Consider the following 17,686-nt stretch of genomic DNA (forward strand, 5'->3'; position numbering starts at 1 on the left):
ATGTTATTGGACCATAAACAGATATGGCTCATTAACCTTTACAGACCAAATAATGATGATCCACACTTCTTTGACAATATATATAATAAATTATAAACCCTGCAAGCGATAAAATACTCTATTATTATAATATCGTTTTAAATAGCTCAATGGACCATAAAGGAAATCATACTTGTCACACCCTGGCTCTGGGGACTCTATATGTTGAGCCAGGGTGTGTAGATTCTATGTGTTCTAGTTCTGTGTTCTAGTTCTATGTGTTATATTTCTATGTTGGCCAGATTGGTTCCCAATCAGAGGCAATGAGTGTCAGCTGTTGCTGGTTGTCTCTGAATGGGAACCATATTTAAACAGTCTGTTTTTCCCTTAGTGTTTGTGGGATCTTGTTTCCGTTTGGTTTGTTCCGTGTTGGTTATGTTAACCGTAGGACTGCACGTATCGTTTGTTGTTTTGTTCCGTATTATCACTAAAGATAAATAAACATGTTCGTTCATCACGCTGCGCCTTGGTCTACTCCCTCTAACGATCGTGACAGAAGATCCCACCATACCAGGACCAAGCAGCGTGTCCAGGAGCAGGCAGCCTGGACGTGGGAGCAAATATTGGACGGGCAGGGGTCCTGGACCTGGGAGGAAATCCAGGCCGGGATGGACCGCCGTCCATGGAGTGAGACGGTAGAGGCGCGACGGAGAGAGGAGCAACGGCGTCAACAGTGTCGTCGTCGGACGGACGAGAGGCAACCCCAAAAAATTTTTAGGGGGGGGCATACGGCATGGGCGACGGGGCAGCAGGAGGCAGCTACAGGGCGTAGTAGGAGGTTAGGTGAGGAGGCCACCAGGTTAAGGGGGCTATTGGCGCAGAGGGAGCAGGAGTTAGTGGTGCAGAGGGTGGAGCTATTGGAGGCGATAAGGGAGAAGGTGAGAATTGAGGCATGGCGAGAGGAACTCGGTAGGCAGCTGAGGGAGCGGAGGGTTATGACGAAACCCAGTCCCGCTCCTCACACCAAGCAAGTGGTGTGCGTCACCAGTCCGGTTCTGCCCGTTCCTGCTCCCCGCACTAAGTGGATGGTGCGCGTCGCCAGCCCGACCCGGCCTGTTCCTGCTCCTCGCACCAAGCCTACGGTGTGCGTCGCCAGCCCGGCCCGGCCTGTTCCTGCTCCCCGCACCAAGCCTACGGTGTGCGTCGCCAGCCCGGCCCGGCCTGTTCCTGCCCCTCGCACCAAGCCTACGGTGCGCGTCGCCAGCCCAGCCCGGCCTGTTCCTGCTCCCCGCACCAAGCCTACGGTGTGCGTCGCCAGCCCGGCCCGGCCTGTTCCTGCTCCCCGCACCAAGCCTACGGTGTGCGTCGCCAGCCCGGCCCGGCCTGTTCCTGCTCCTCGCACCAAGCCTACGGTGCGCGTCGCCAGCCCGGCCCGGCCTGTTCCTGCTCCTCGCACCAAGCCTACGGTGCACGTCGCCAGCCCGGCCCGGCCTGTTCCTGCCACTCGCACCAAGCCTACGGTGCGCGTCGCCAGCCCAGCCCGGCCTGTTCCTGCCCCTCGCACCAAGCCTACGGTGCGCGTCACCAGCCCGACCCGGCCTGTTCCTGCCACTCGCACCAAGCCTACGGTGCGCGTCGCCAGCCCGGCCCGGCCTGTTCCTGCCACTCGCACCAAGCCTACGGTGCGCGTCGCCAGCCCGGCCCGGCCGGTTCCTGCTCCTCGCACCAAGCCTACGGTGCGCGTCGTCAGCCCGGTCCAGCCCGTTCCTGCTCCACGCACCAAGCCAGGGGTGCGCATCGTCAGCCCGGTCCGGCCCGTTCCTGCTCCACGCACCAAGCCAGGGGTGCGCATCGTCAGCCCGGTCCGGCCCGTTGCTGCTCCACGCACCAAGCCAGGGGTGCGCATCGTCAGTCCGGTCCGGCCCGTTCCTGCTCCACGCACCAAGCCAGGGTTGTGCGTCGTCAGTCCGGCACAACCCGTGCCTGGGTCACCGGTGCCTGGTCAGGTACCGGTCAGCTGCTCCACACCGGAGCTGAAGCAATCCACTCCTACGATGTCCAGTCCAGCTCCAGCCAGCGGGGCCAGACTGGACCATGGGCGCTACGGGGGGATTATTGGAGGGTGGTGGTCAAGCCCGGAGCCGGCACCGCCTCCGAGGAGGAATGCCCACCCAGCCCTCCCCTGGTTTGTCTATGTTGAGGCGCGGTCGCAGTCCGCGCCTGTCACACCCTGGCTCTGGGGACTCTATATGTTGAGCCAGGGTGTGTAGATTCTATGTGTTCTAGTTCTGTGTTCTAGTTCTATGTGTTATATTTCTATGTTGGCCAGATTGGTTCCCAATCAGAGGCAATGAGTGTCAGCTGTTGCTGGTTGTCTCTGATTGGGAACCATATTTAAACAGTCTGTTTTTCCCTTAGTGTTTGTGGGATCTTGTTTCCGTTTGGTTTGTTCCGTGTTGGTTATGTTAACCGTAGGACTGCACGTATCGTTTGTTGTTTTGTTCCGTATTATCACTAAAGATAAATAAACATGTTCGTTCATCACGCTGCGCCTTGGTCTACTCCCTCTAACGATCGTGACAATACTACAAAGTATTACCCTCATCCTCTTAAGGAAATCGTGAACGTCATGGATACATTAGAACTAGTAGATATATGGAGGCTTAATATATTAGGCCTCCTTGTAGCTCAGTTGGTAGAGCATTGCGCTTGTAACGCCAGGGTTGTGGGTTCGATTCCCACGGGGGGCCAGTATGAAAATGTATGCTCTGGATAAGAGTGTCTGCTAAATGACTAAAATGTAAATGTAAAATGCAGAGATATACATGGCGGAGGCTCAATCAAGCTAGTTGTCTTGACTTCTTTCTTATGTCATTCTCGTTGGCACCAAAAGTTTAAAAAGTGTTGATAGGGGACAGAATGTGGTTGGACCATCATATAATTGGCATATACATTACTCTTACTGAATTTCCACATGGGCGAGGATATTGGAAATATAATCAAAGCCTATTGGATGATAACTTGTTTTTAACTAGAACAAAGGAATGTATAACAGATTTTTTCTGACATAACATACGTACAGCAAATCACATTGCATGGGACACCTTTAAATGTGCCTTTAGAGGCCATGCAATTCAGTACACATCTCAACAAAAAAATAGCAATTTAGGTCAAAAGAGTCCATACTAACAAAATAAATAGAAGGTCTAACAGAATAGATAGATAGATAGCAATAAAAACTGTAACATAGAGGCTCAGAATAAATTAGAGGAACAACAAAAATAAATGGAGAAACTTATTCAAGAAAGATCAAGTGTAATATATTATAAAAAATAAAGACAACTGGATGGAATATGGAGAAACATGCACCAAATTATTTTTTAATCTTCAACAAAGAGATCCTACCAAAAATAATTTACTGAAACTGGTTACAAATGACAGTCACCCATGATTCACCAAATTATATTGTGAAGTAGGAAACAAAGCATATGTTTTCGTTTCAGTCGCCTCCATCTCCTCTAACTGAAGCTAATTGTAGAGATTATTTTTCTATTGGTAATGTAAAATTAACAGCCATACAGAAAGACTAATGTGAAGTTGAAATTACAGAGGAGGAATTTCTGGATGCAATTAAAGACTTTAAGTCTGGGAAAACTCCAGGGTTGGATGGCATACCAGTCGAGGTATACCAAACCTTTTTTTATATATTCAGAGAACCGTTATTAGCATGTTTTAACCACTCCTATGTAAATGGTAGATTATCAGACACTCAAGAAGAAGGTCTGATTTCATTATTACTGAAACAGGATACAAGTGGGAAATATAAAGATCCAGTCCATTAAAAAAATTGGAGGCCCCTTACACTTCAGTGTTGTGATGCTAAAATTCTAGCACCAATAGAATACAATGAAAAATCTGGGAAAGCAGGCCTGCTATTCATAGCAGACTTTGAAAAGGTATTTGATAAAGTACGACTGGGGTTTATATATAAATGCCTGGAGCATTTCAATTTAGGGGAATCTCTTGTAAAATGGGTTAAAATCATGTATAGTAACCCTAGGTGGAAAATAGTAAATAATGGCTATTTCTCATAAAGTTTTAAACTGTCAAGAGGAGTGAAACAAGGTTGTCCACTATCGGCATATCTATTTATTATGGCCATCGAAATGTTAGCTATTAAAATCAGATCCAACAATAATATCAAGGGATTAGAAATCCAGGGCTTAAAAACAAAGGTGTCATTGTACGTTGATGATTCATGTTTTCTTTTAAATCCACAACTTGAATCCCTCCACAGACTCATAGAGGATCTAGATACATTTTCTAACCTCTCTGGATTACAACCAAATTATGATAAATGTACTATATTATGTATTGGATCACAAAAAAATACAATTTTTACATTACCATGTAGTTTACCAATAAAATGGTGTGATGGTGTTGTGGATATACTCGGAATACATATCCCAAATTAAATAAATGATCTCACTCCAATACATTTTAATAGAAAGTTAGCAAAAATAGATACAGTGGGGAGAACAAGTATTTGATACACTGCCGATTTTGCAGGTTTTCCTACTTACAAAGCATGTAGAGGTCTGTAATTTTTATCATAGGTACACTTCAACTGTGAGAGACGGAATCTAAAACAAAAATCCAGAAAATCACATTGTATGATTTTTAAGTAATTAATTTGCATGTTATTGCATGACATAGGTATTTGATCACCTACCAACCAGTAAGAATTCCGGCTCTCACAGACCTGTTAATTTTTCTTTAAGAAGCCCTCCTGTTCTCCACTCATTACCTGTATTAACTGCACCTGTTTGAACTCGTTACCTGTATAAAAGACACCTGTCTACACACTAAATCAAACATACTCCAACCTCTCCACAATGGCCAAGACCAGAGAGCTGTGTAAGGACATCAGGGATAAAATTGTAGACCTGCACAAGGCTGGGATGGGCTACAAGACCATCACCAAGCAGCTTGGTGAGAAGGTGACAACAGTTAGTGCGATTATTCGCAAATGGAAGAAACACAAAAGAACTGTCAGTCTCCCTCGGCCTGGGGCTCCATGCAAGATCTCACCTCGTGGAGTTGCAATGATCATGAGAACGGTGAGGAATCAGCCCAGAACTACACGGGAGTCAATGATCTCAAGGCAGCTGGGACCATAGTCACCAAGAAAACAATTGGTAACACACTACGCCGTGAAGGACTGAAATCCTGCAGCGCCCGCAAGGTCCCCCTGCTCAAGAAAGCACATATACAGGGCCGTCTGAAGTTTGCCAATGAACATCTGAATGATTCAGAGGAGAACTGGGTGAAAGTGTTGTGGTCAGATGAGACCAAAATTGAGCTCTTTGGCATCAACTTAACTCGCCGTGTTTGGAGGAGGAGGAATGCTGCCTATGACCCCGAGAACACCATCCCCACCGTCAAACATGTAGGTAGAAACATTATGCTTTGGGGGTGTTTTTCTGCTAAGGGGACAAGACAACTTCACCGCATCAAAGGGACGATGGACGGGGCCATGTACCGTCAAATCTTGGGTGAGAACCTCCTTCCCTCAGCCAGGGCATTGAAAATGGGTCGTGGATGGGTATTCCAGCATGACAATGACCCAAAACACACAGCCAAGGCAACAAAGGAGTGGCTCAAGAAGAAGCACATTAAGGTCCTGGAGTGGCCTAGCCAGTCTCCAGACCTCAATGCCATAGAAAATCTGTGGAGGGAGCTGAAGGTTCGAGTTGACAAACATCAGCCTCGAAACCTTAATGACTTGGAGAAGATCTGCAAAGAGATGTGTGCAAACCTGGTGGCCAACTACAAGAAACATCTGACCTCTGTGATTGCCAACAAGGGTTTTGCCACCAAGTACTAAGTCATGTTTTGCAGAGGGGTCAAATACTTATTTCCTTCATTGAAATGCAAATCAATTTTGTAAAATTTTTTACATGCGTTTTTCTGGATTTTGTTGTTGTTATTCTGTCTCTCACTGTTCAAATAAACCTACCATTAAAATTATAGACTGATCATTTCTTTGTCAGTGGGCAAACGTACAAAATCAGCAGGGGATCAAATACTTTTTTCCCTCACTGTAAGATCTTGCTACCATGGAAAGGTAAATACCTGTCAATTTGTGGAAAATTCACACTGATTAACTCTTTAGTATTATCCCAGTTTATCTATTTGCTTATGGTTTTGCCTACGCCTAGCGAACAGTTTTTTAAATTATATGAGAAAAAAAGATTAAATGTTATTTGGAACGGCAAGCCAAACAAAATTTAACGGGCCTATTTATATAATGAATATGAATTCGGAAGACAGAAATTATTAAATATTAAAGCATTAGACCTATCACTAAAAGCTTCAGTCATACAAAAGTTATACTTAAATCCGAACTGGTTCTCTAGAAAATAAGTTAGATTGTCTCACCCAATGTTTAAGAATGGCCTTTTTTCCTTTATTCAGATTACAACCTCTCACTTTCAGTTATTTGAAAAGGAAATCATCTCACAAATATCACTATTTCTAAAATAAGCCAGAGAAAGTTGGTTGCAATTTCAATTTAATCCTCCAGAAACGACAGAACAAATAATGCAACAAATATTGTGGTTAAACTCAAATATACTAATTCATAAAAAAGTATCAAAATAAAAAAGGTATAATATTCGTAAATGATATCATAGGTAGGACTATTGTCACGCTCGTCCTGAGAAGAAGCGGACCAAGGCGCAGCGTGATATGCGTACATAATATTTATTGAATGTACAACACAACGAACAAAACAACAAACGATACAAAACGTGAAGTCCTACGGTTACACAAACCAAACGGAACAAGATACCACACCAAAACAATGCCAAACGGCTACCTAAGTATGGCTCCCAATCAGAGACAACGAGCTACAGCCGTCTCTGATTGGGAACCACCCTGGCCAACATAGAAATACCAAACTAGAACACAACATAGAAACTCACAACCTGGCTCAACATACAAGAGTCCCCAGAGCCAGGGCGTGACAACTATGGAGTTATGCAGCTAACAAAAACAAATGGAAATGTCTGCTCTACCCAAAATTACAACCAAATAATTGCAGCATTACCGCAAAAATGGAAGGGGAAAGTGGAAGGGGGAAAAAGTAAGGAACTTGTCTGTCGGCCCTGAATTAAAGAACATAATTGGTTAAAGAAAATTGTGATAAATGAAAAAGTATACCAGTTTCATTTAAGGAGCAAAGGATTGACAGCCGTCCCATATAGATTGCAAAATAGTTGGGAAGAGATTGTTGACGTACCGATTCCATGGCATAGTGTTTGTGAACTGATGCGCAAAACGACGTCAGATTCAAAACTTAGAATTTTTCAATTTAAATTATTATATAAAATTCTTGCTACGAATAGAATGTTATTTATATGGGGGATACAATCTTCCCAGCTCTGCAGATTTTGCTGTGAAGAGACAGAATCATTAGATCATTTGTTTTGGTACTGTCCATTTGTAGCTTGTTTTTGGACACAGGTCCAGGAATGGCTAAAGGATTGCAATATTTACCTGGAGCTAACCCTGCATATAGCACTACTGGAGATCTGATAAGTCATAGTCAATCGATCAATAATATAATAATACTTTTAGCAAAAAAAAAGATTTTCAATTTACAATCTGTAGAAACAATGAGAATAGGGTTCAGAACTTTTGTAAAACATCACAGTACAAAGATATATGGCAAATAGAAATCCAATATGGATGGTGTTAAGAGATTGATGGGTGGTGTTGAATGGTGTTGAAGGATGGGACTAATAACAACTAACAACAACTAATAACAACAAGATATCTAATGTAAAGCATACTGTGTCCATAATAAGTATATAGGTTATAGGTTGAGAGCTTTTGTGAAAGAGCACAGTTAGAAAGATAAGGCATATAGAAGCAAACCGGATGGACATCATGAAAATGATCGGAGAGGTTGAGGGTAGAGGAAGTTCATGAGTAAAAACAAACAAAATAGAATTATTGTAAAATTGACTGTGTCCATAAAATGTATATAGTATGTATAAGCTGGAAGTAGAGGCCTAAGTATTGTTGTTCACTAGTTTACTCCAATTAGGGAAGGGGTGGTGGGGTTGGAAAGGAATACAGGGAAATATATTACCAAAAAAAAGAAAAAGTATTCAGACCCCTTTACTTTTTCCACATTTTGTTACATTACAGCCTTATACTAAAATGTATTAAATTGTTTGTTTTTTCATCAACAATCTACACACAATACCCCATAATGACAAAGCAAAAACAGGTTTATGTTAGCAAATGCATTACAAATATAAAACTGAAATATTACATTTACATAAGTATTCAGACCCTTTACTCAGTACTTTGTTGAAGCACCTTTGGCAGCGATTACAACCTCAAATCTTCTTGGGTATGATGCTACAAGCTTGGCACACCTGTATTTGGGGAGTTTCTCCCATTCTTATCTGCAGATCCTCTCAAGATCTGTCAGGTTGGATGGGGGTTGATGCTGCACAGCTATTTTCAGGTCTCTCCAGAGATGTTCAATCGGGTTAAAGTCTGGGCTCTGGCTAGTCTCACAGTCCATGCCACTGAAAAACATCCCCACAGCATGATGCTGCCACCACAATGCTTCACCGTAGGGATGGTGCCAGGTTTCCTCCAGACGTGACGCTTGGCATTCAGGCAAAAGTGTTCAATCTTGGTTTCATCAGACCAGAGAATCTTGTTTCTCATGGTCTGAGAGTCTTTAGGCACCTTTTGGCAAACTCCAAGCGGGATGTCATGTGCCTTTTACTGAGGAGTGGCTTCCGTCTGGCCACTCTACCATAAAGGCCTGATTGGTGGAGTGCTGCAGAGATGGTCGTCCTTCTGGAAGGTTCTCCCATCTCCACAGAGGATATCTTGAGCTCTGTCAGAGTGACCATCGGGTTCTTGGTTCCCTCCCTGACCAAGGCCCTTCTACCCCGATTGCTCAGTTTGTCCGGGCGGCCAACTCTAGCAAGAGTCTTTGTAGTTCCAAACTTCTTCGATTTAAGAATGATGGAGGCCACAGTGTCCTTGGGGACCTTCAATGCTGCAGAAATGTTTTGGTTCCCTTCCCAAGATGTGTGCCTTGACACAATCCTGTCTCGGAGATCTATAGACAATTCCTTTGACCTCATTGCTTGTTTTTTGCTCTAACATGCACTGTCAACTGTGGGACCTTATATAGACAGGTGTGTGCCTTTCCAAATCATGTCCAATCGAATTATATTTTAAAAGAGTAAGCTAAATATTTTAAGCAGATGTTCTCTTTTCCGTCTCACCCTCTGAATGACGATTACTGTAAGGAATTCTTTCCAAATAATTTTAAAACAGGAAAATTAACAAATGTACAGAAAGATCAGTGTGAAGGCCAAATTACAGAGGAATAACTTTTTCAGGCTATTAAAACCTTTCAGTGTGGAGAAACCCCAGGGCTTGATGGCATACCGGTAGAGGTATATCAATCCTTTTATGATATACTCAAAGCTCCATTGTTACATTGTTTTAACTACTCCTAAAGAAATGATAGTCTGACAGGTACTCAGCAGGAAGGTCTGATTTCACTGTTATTAAAACAACACCCAGATGGCAAATATAAAGATCCAGTCTATCTTAAAAACTGGAGGCCTCTTACACAAAAATAATAGCGAAATGCATAGCACTCAGAATTAAAAAGGTTTTACCTGTTTTTTTACATGGACGATACATTGGAGATAATATACAACAACTACTCGAAATAATTGTAAGGTTTTGTATTTGTTTTCTTAGTCCACCTTGTGTTCTTGTACCTAGCCCAGTTTCTTTGTGTTCTTGAACGTAGCCCTGTCTTTCATTTTTGTTCATAGATTTCACCTGTGTTAGTTACTCACCTGGTCTCATCAGCTCCTTATTTAGTTCAGTTCTTTCTGTTTGTGCCTTGTGAGGTATTGTTCATTTTGACTCTACTAAGCCTTTTCCTGGCTCGTTTGTGAGAACCAGTTTTAGCCTTCAGTCCTTTCACCTGCCTGTTTGCCTACCTGTGTATGACCATTGCCTGCGTGTGACCACGATTCCTGCTTTCTGCGAAGGCATAATAAACACCTGCCGCGCTCTGTGCGTGAATCTACACCTTTTTCTCCCTGAGTATTCATTACAATAATAGTACATCATGAAACATCTAAGAAGCCAGGCCTGGTATTTATAGCGGATTTTGAAAAGGCCTTTGATAAAGTAAGACTGGATTTTATTTATAAAGCCTGTATTATTTTCAATTTCGGTGATTCTCGCATAAAATTGGTATAATTAATGAATAGCAACCCCAGGTATAAAATAGTAAAGAACGGCTACTTCTCAGAGTTTTGAATTGTCAAGAGGAGTTAAATAAGGGTGTCCGCTGTCACCATTTCTATACAGTGGGGGAAAAAAGTATTTAGTCAGCCACCAATTGTGCAAGTTCTCCCACTTAAAAAGATGAGAGAGGCCTGTAATTTTCATCATAGGTACACGTCAACTATGACAGACAAATTGAGAAGAAAAAAAATCCAGAAAATCACATTGTAGGATTTTTAATGAATTTATTTGCAAATTATGGTGGAAAATAAGTATTTGGTCACGTTCAAACAAGCAACATTTCTGGCTCTCACAGACCTGTAACTTCTTCTTTAAGAGGCTCCTCTGTCCTCCACCTGTTACCTGTATTAATGGCACCTGTTTGAACTTGTTATCAGTATAAAAGACACCTGTCCACAACCTCAAACAGTCACACTCCAAACTCCACTATTGCCAAGACCAAAGAGCTGTCAAAGGACACCAGAAACAAAATTGTAGACCTGCACCAGGCTGGGAAGACTGAATCTGCAATAGGTAAGCAGCTTGGTTTGAAGAAATCAACTGTGGGAGCAATTATTAGGAAATGGAAGACATACAAGACCACTGATAATCTCCCTTGATCTGGGGCTCCACGCAAGATCTCACCCGTGGGGTCAAAATGATCACAAGAACGGTGAGCAAAAATCCCAGAACCACACGGGGGGACCTAGTGAATTACCTGCAGAGGGCTGGGACCAAAGTAACAAAGCCTACCATCAGTAACACACTACGCCGCCAGGGACTCAAATCCTGCAGTGCCAGACGTGTCCCCCTGCTTAAGCCAGTACATGTCCAGGCCCGTCTGAAGTTTGCTAGAGTGCATTTGGATGATCCAGAAGAGGATTGGGAGAATGTCATATGGTCAGATGAAACCAAAATAGAACTTTTTGGTAAAAACTCAACTCGTCGTGTTTGGAGGACAAAGAATGCTGAGTTGCATCCAAAGAACACCATACCTACTGTGAAGCATGGGGGTGGAAACATCATGCTTTAGGGCTGTTTTTCTGCAAAGGGACCAGGACGACTGATCCGTGTAACGGAAAGAATGAATGGGGCCATGTATCGTGAGATTTTGAGTGAAAACCTCCTTCCATCAGCAAGGGCATTGAAGATGAAACATGGCTGGGTCTTTCAGCATGACAATGATCCCAAACACACCGCCCGGGCAACGAAGGAGTGGCTTCGTAAGAAGCATTTCAAGGTCCTGGAGTGGCCTAGCCAGTCTCCAGATCTCAACCCCATAGAAAATCTTTGGAGGGAGTTGAAAATCCGTGTTGCCCAGCGACAGCCCCAAAACATCACTGCTCTAGAGGAGATCTGCATGGAGGAATGGGCCAAAATACCAGCAACAGTGTGTGAAAACCTTGTGAAGACTTACAGAAAACGTTTGACCTGTGTCATTGCCAACAAAGGGTATATAACAAAGTATTGAGAAACTTTTGTTATTGACCAAATACTTATTTTCCACCATAATTTGCAAATAAATTCATTAAAAATCCTACAATGTGATTTTCTGGATTTTTTTTTCTCATTTTGTCTGTCATAGTTGACATGTACCTATGATGAAAATTACAGGCCTCTCTTATCTTTTTAAGTGGGAGAACTTGCACAATTGGTGGCTGACTAAATACTTTTTTTCCCCACTGTATGCTTTGGGTCATTGTACATTTGGAAGACCCATTTGCGACCAAGCTTTAACTTCCTGACTGATGTCTTGAGATGTTGCTTGAATATATCCACATAATTTTCCTTCCTCATGATGCCATCTATTTTGTGAAGTGCACCAGTCCCTCCTGCAGCAAAGAACCCCCACAGCATGATGCTGCCACCCCCGTGCTTCACAGTTGGGATGGTGTTCTTCGGCTTGCAAGCCACCCCATTTTTCTTCCAAACATAACGATGGACATTATGGCCAAACAGTTCTATTTTTGTTTCATCAGACCAGAGGACATTTCTCCAAAAAGTACGATCTTTGTCCCCATGTGCAGTTGCAAACCGTAGTCTGGCTTTTTTATGGCGGTTTTGGAGCAGTGGCTTCTTCCTTGCTGAGCAGCCTTTCAGGTTATGTCGATATAGGACTCGTTTTTACAGTGGATATAGATACTTATGTACCTGTTTCCTCCAGCATCTTCACAAGGTCCTTTGCTGTTGTTCTGGGATTGATTTGCACTTTTCGCACCAAAGTACGTTCATTTCTAGGAGACAGAATGTGTCTCCTTCCTGAGCGGTATGACAGCTGCATGGTCCCATTGTGTTTATATTTGCGTAATTTTGTTTGTACAGATGAATGTGATACCTTAATGCGTTTGGAAATTGCTCTCAAGGATGACCCAGACTTGTGGAGGTCTACAATCTTTTTTCTGAGGTCTTGGCTGATTTCTTTTGATTTTCCCATGATGTCAAGCAAAGAGGCACTGAGTTTGAAGGTAGGCCTTGAAATACAAGCTGTTTAAAGGCACAGTCAAGTTAGTGTATGTAAACTTCTGACCCACTGGAATTGTGATACAGTGAATAATAAGTGAAATAATCTGTCTGTAAACAATTGTTGGAAAAATTACTTGTGTCATGCACAAAGTAGATGTCCTAACCGACTTGCCAAAACTACAGTTTGTTAACAAGACATTTGTGGAGTGGTTGAAAAACGAGTTTTAATGACTCCATTCTAAGTGTATGTAAACTTCCGACTTCAACTGTACATAATACCATTTTTTTGAGGTCTTTCAGCACAGGTGTGCAACGACCAGTAGACGTTGTGTTGAACGACGTAGATTTTCCCACGGCGTATCAGGTTTCCAATCTGGCAACCGCTTCTCTGCTCCCAATCTTCAGTGCGCACCTGCGCTTGCGTATCAGGCCTTGCACGCAAACAGACACTCCTGACTCTGCGCGCTCCAACTCAAAATAGGTGTAGGCTACAGTTTACGTGCCGCCTGAGGCAAAAAAAAACAGGCCTTCTCAATCAGAAATCTGCCAAGGCAGCAGCTACTCTTCCTGGGGTCTGGCAAAATTATGGCAGTTTTACAATTTAAAAAACTTTACAATACATTCATTACAAAATTCACAACACACTAAGTGTATGCCGTCAAGCCCATACTCCTCTACCACATATCTACACAACATCCATGTGTACGTGTCTGTATTACATTTACATTTAAGTCATTTAGCAGACGCTCTTTTCCAGAGCGACTTACAAATTGTATAGTGTGTATGTTATAATGTGTGTGTATGCATGTGTCATGTGTTTGTGTTGATTCACAGTCCCTGCTGTTCCATAAGGGGTATTTTTATCTGTTTTTTAAAATCTGATTCTACTGCTTGCATCAGTTACCTGATGTGGAATACAGTTCCATGTAGTCATGGCTGTTTGTAGTACTATAGTCTGTTCTGGACTTGGAGACTGTGAATAGACCACTTGTGGCATGTCTTGTGGGGTATGCATGGGTGTCCGAGCTGTGTCCCAGTAGTTCAAACAGACAGCTCAGTGCATTCAACATGTCAATACCTCTCACAAATACAAGTAGTGATGAAGTCAATCTCTCCTCTACTTTGAGCCAGGAGAGATTGACATGCATATTATTAATGTTAGCTCTCTGTGCTGCCCTGTTCTGAGCCAATTGCAATTTTCCCAAGTCCCTCTTTGTGGCACCTGACCACACGACTGAACAGTAGTCCAGGTGCGACACAACTAGAGCTATAGGACCTGCCTTGTTGATAGTGCTGTTAAGAAGGTAGAACAGCGCTTTATTATGGACAGACTTCTCCCCATCTTAGCTACTGTTGTATCAATATGTTTTGACCATGACAGTTTACAATCCAGGGTTACTCCAAGCAGATTAGTCACCTCAACTTGCTCAATTTCAACATTATTTTTTACAAGATTTTGTTGAGGTTTAGGGTTTAGTGAATGATTCGTCCCAAATACAATGCTTTTAGTTTTAGAAATATTTAGGACTAATTTATGCCACCGATTCTGGAACTAACTGCAGCTCTTTGTTAAGTGTTGCAGTCATTTCAGTTGCTGTAGTAGCTGACGTGTATAGTGTTGAGTCATCCACATACATAGACACACTGGCTTTACTCAAAGCCAGTGGCATGTCGTTAGTAAAGACTGAAAAAAGTAATGGGGCCAACACAGACATTTACATTTTAGCAGACGCTTTTATCCAGAGCAACTTACAGTTAGTGAGTGCATAAATGTTTTCATACTGGCCCCCCGTGGGAATCGAACCCACAACCCTGGTGTTGCAAGCGCCATGCTCTACCAACTGAGCTACACGGGGCCAGTTGGTACACAGCTGCCCTGGGGAATTCCTGATTGAGAGGGAATTCCTGATTGAGACCAGAGTGAAGGAAATAAGTAGTCAATGTGACTAGCTTGCCTATTTCTATGCCACATGTATTTAGTCAGATCAGGGTTTCTTAATCTCCAAACATCTACCAGGTCTAAAGAGGACATTAATTCAGAGATTGCAGTGCTTTTGGATGATAATTATGCACATGAACCCCAGATCTATCTAAATTTGTATTCAGCACAGTATTAAAATCACCAATAATTATGAATTGTACATTATTCATCAATAACGTGGGGTCAGGGTGCCTACCCTGTGAAAATTATTGTAATGAAAAATAAATAAACATATATTTTATCACCATGCTCTACCAGCTGAGCTACAAAGGACCACAGCTATTGGAGTGATGCATGCTAAATTCAGAGGATGTTAAACCCACGAGTTAACAAAAGTGGTGGAAACATGTTACGAGATAACCTCACAAGAATACATTTACAGCATCATAGGCAAGTAAAATTACACTAAATTCTCACTTTTCTTTCACGTTAAGAAAAACTTTGATTTGGCTCCTGGTGTCTGGCCCAACTGAACAGAGTGTAAATGTTCAGACACGGTGAATTCTGAAGAGGTCCCTTCTTTTGGAACCAAAGTGGACTTGAAACAAAGTACACTAAAAGCTTTCGTATTGGAAGCAATGACACAGGAAATGACAAGTTTCACATTCACAGCCTTTGAAAGAATTGTCCATTTGACTGGAAATTGATCTTGTCTCAACGAAATCGTGAGAATATTTGCCACTGTCTGTGAATCAATGATTTTCTCAATGCCTACGCCCTAAGAAGTTTTTACTAAATCGTAGATGTAAAAGTTTTCATCAAACTTGATGAAATACACAGAGGGTTTGGCCTCAACCTGATGGATAACCATGCCAGTGCTTTTGCCACCATCCTCTTTGGCACATTCCACATGTTTGCTAAAAAGGCTATCCACCACTTCTCCAGGCTCTCGCTCACTGCTGGAAGCGAGCCATTTGAATCAGGCATTATTCAGAGATCTCCCTCTTTGTAGTCATCCAAGAGCTGGTACATGTACAAAACAGGGTCCTTTTCGTAAGTGATGTAGAACCATGTGTTCGTGCTAGCACCATGACTCTCCACTCCTCCTTTGGTCCTTCATCTTGCTCAAACATGTTTGCCTATCATGATTCTGCTAGCTGGGCATCACTGACACGAGCTGGAGCAACTCGGTCTGGAAAAACCTCCAGGCCTTGCACCCTCTCGTCTTTGTGAAGCTCAAGTCCATAGATACACTCGAATCCATCATACTTGATCAGGTAGAGAGAGGGGTTGACAGGAACTTGGTCGAGAACTGTTCCTTTCCACTGGGACACCTTGGTGTCTTCCTTCCACTGGTGCGTTATCCTGCAACCCACTATGTTTAGTCTGGGTTGGGCAATAGGCTTGCTTGGATCAACATTATTCTTCTGCTTCTTGTGGGAATTTTTCTTCTTGATCAGATTTGCAGATATCCCAGTATTCTCCCTATCAGCTCTGGGGCGCTGGCCTGGCGTCTTACCAAATGGGGTTTTCATTGATATACCTGTAGGTGAGCAGCTAGGCTATAGGGTGACAATGTCTCTACTAGGGAATCAGGAGAGAGCGGGACAGGATGGAGGTGGTGGCACTAGGTGGGAGGATCACTCCCATCCATTGCAGGAAAACTGACTGTGGCATTTCAGACTCGAATAGGGGTATCTAAACATTTTGGGAGCCTTGCCACTAGCCTAATAGGCTCTTTCCCGATGAATTGTAAATCAATTACTTTGTCCCCTCTCGCTTTTCCTCCAGCTCCAATTGCTCCATTTGGAGATAACCCAAACGCTATGACCGAGTCCACCAGTCTGCATGATGAAATTGATTTCTGAACTAGTACTTTCCAAATGTGATGTGATCTGGTACAAAATGTGCAAGGAGGCCAGGGGAAAGGCAGCCAGGGGGGAAAGGCAGCCATGATTTGTGCATGCGTGTTTCTACCTTATACTGCAAGTTAACGGACGCCAAAAGGCAGGCAGAGAGCTTCACTGCCTTTCATGTGTCAATATGTCCCATTAATTTTCATTGCACTCAAATAATAAATGCACATGCGTATTGGCATGAAAAAAGTAATTGGATAGGCAGAGCTTGCTCCTGCATATGGATGTCACAAGTCATCTGCCACCTTTTGGTGGTTACGTTACAGTTTTTCTCGATTGCTAAGACACATTTCTTGAAAGCTGCTCTCCTTTTCTCTTAACTGTGAACACAAAACCCAATTTTCAAGCTACATTCACAAAACCTCAGACTCTTCTTGCAAAACCAAACTTTCACCTCAAAACAGTTCAATCTGTGCTCAAAACTGAACTATGTTGTCAAATCGTGCCCCGAGTCAATCAAAATAAAAAACACTACTGAACAGTCACTAAAGACTACGTAGAAAAATAGAACACAATGCTCAGGACATGAAGCTGGAGAAATAAATGTTTCTTGTTCACTGTAGGTTAAATGCATGTTGCAAAACAAAAAAAAACTGTGCATTTAGCACTTGTACAAAAAGACAAAACAGAAATCTTGTGCATTTACATGTAGCACTTGTAAAAACAAACAGAAATCTTATGCGTTTGCCACTTGTGTACAGTAAGCCCATGTAAAAATAAAGTACAAAAATATACAAATAAGTGCATTACTCAGCCACAGCATCATGTCTCCGTACTGGGTCAGGCCACAGGACTTCATCCACATCACAGGCCACATTTTGTCTGGCCAGGCAACGGGGGAAAAAACCCCTGGCATGCCGTATCCAGGCTTGGCATGCCTCCACACCTATGTCACCACAGGCAAGTCCCATGGCTTGCAGGAGATTTACCCTGGTGTAAGGTTGGCGTTCATATACCTTCCATCGCCATGAGGAGAAGAATTCCTCAATGGGGTTTAGGAAAGGGGAGTATGGTGGAAGGCAAAGATTGATAAAACCTTGGTTCATATTGTACCACT

General features: G+C 42.9%; 1 pseudogene across 1 annotated transcript; it reads right to left on the bottom strand.

Moving 5' to 3' along the window:
* Positions 1–15,491: 15,491 nt before the first annotated feature.
* On the bottom strand, positions 15,492–16,248 carry LOC311108334 (spindlin-Z-like; annotated as a pseudogene). Its single transcript has one exon. The product of its transcript is annotated as a spindlin-Z-like (transcript).
* Positions 16,249–17,686: the final 1,438 nt, after the last annotated feature.

Source organism: Coregonus lavaretus (assembly GCF_964263955.1).
Source record: "Coregonus lavaretus genome assembly, chromosome: 33".
Lineage (NCBI taxonomy): Eukaryota > Metazoa > Chordata > Actinopteri > Salmoniformes > Salmonidae > Coregonus > Coregonus lavaretus.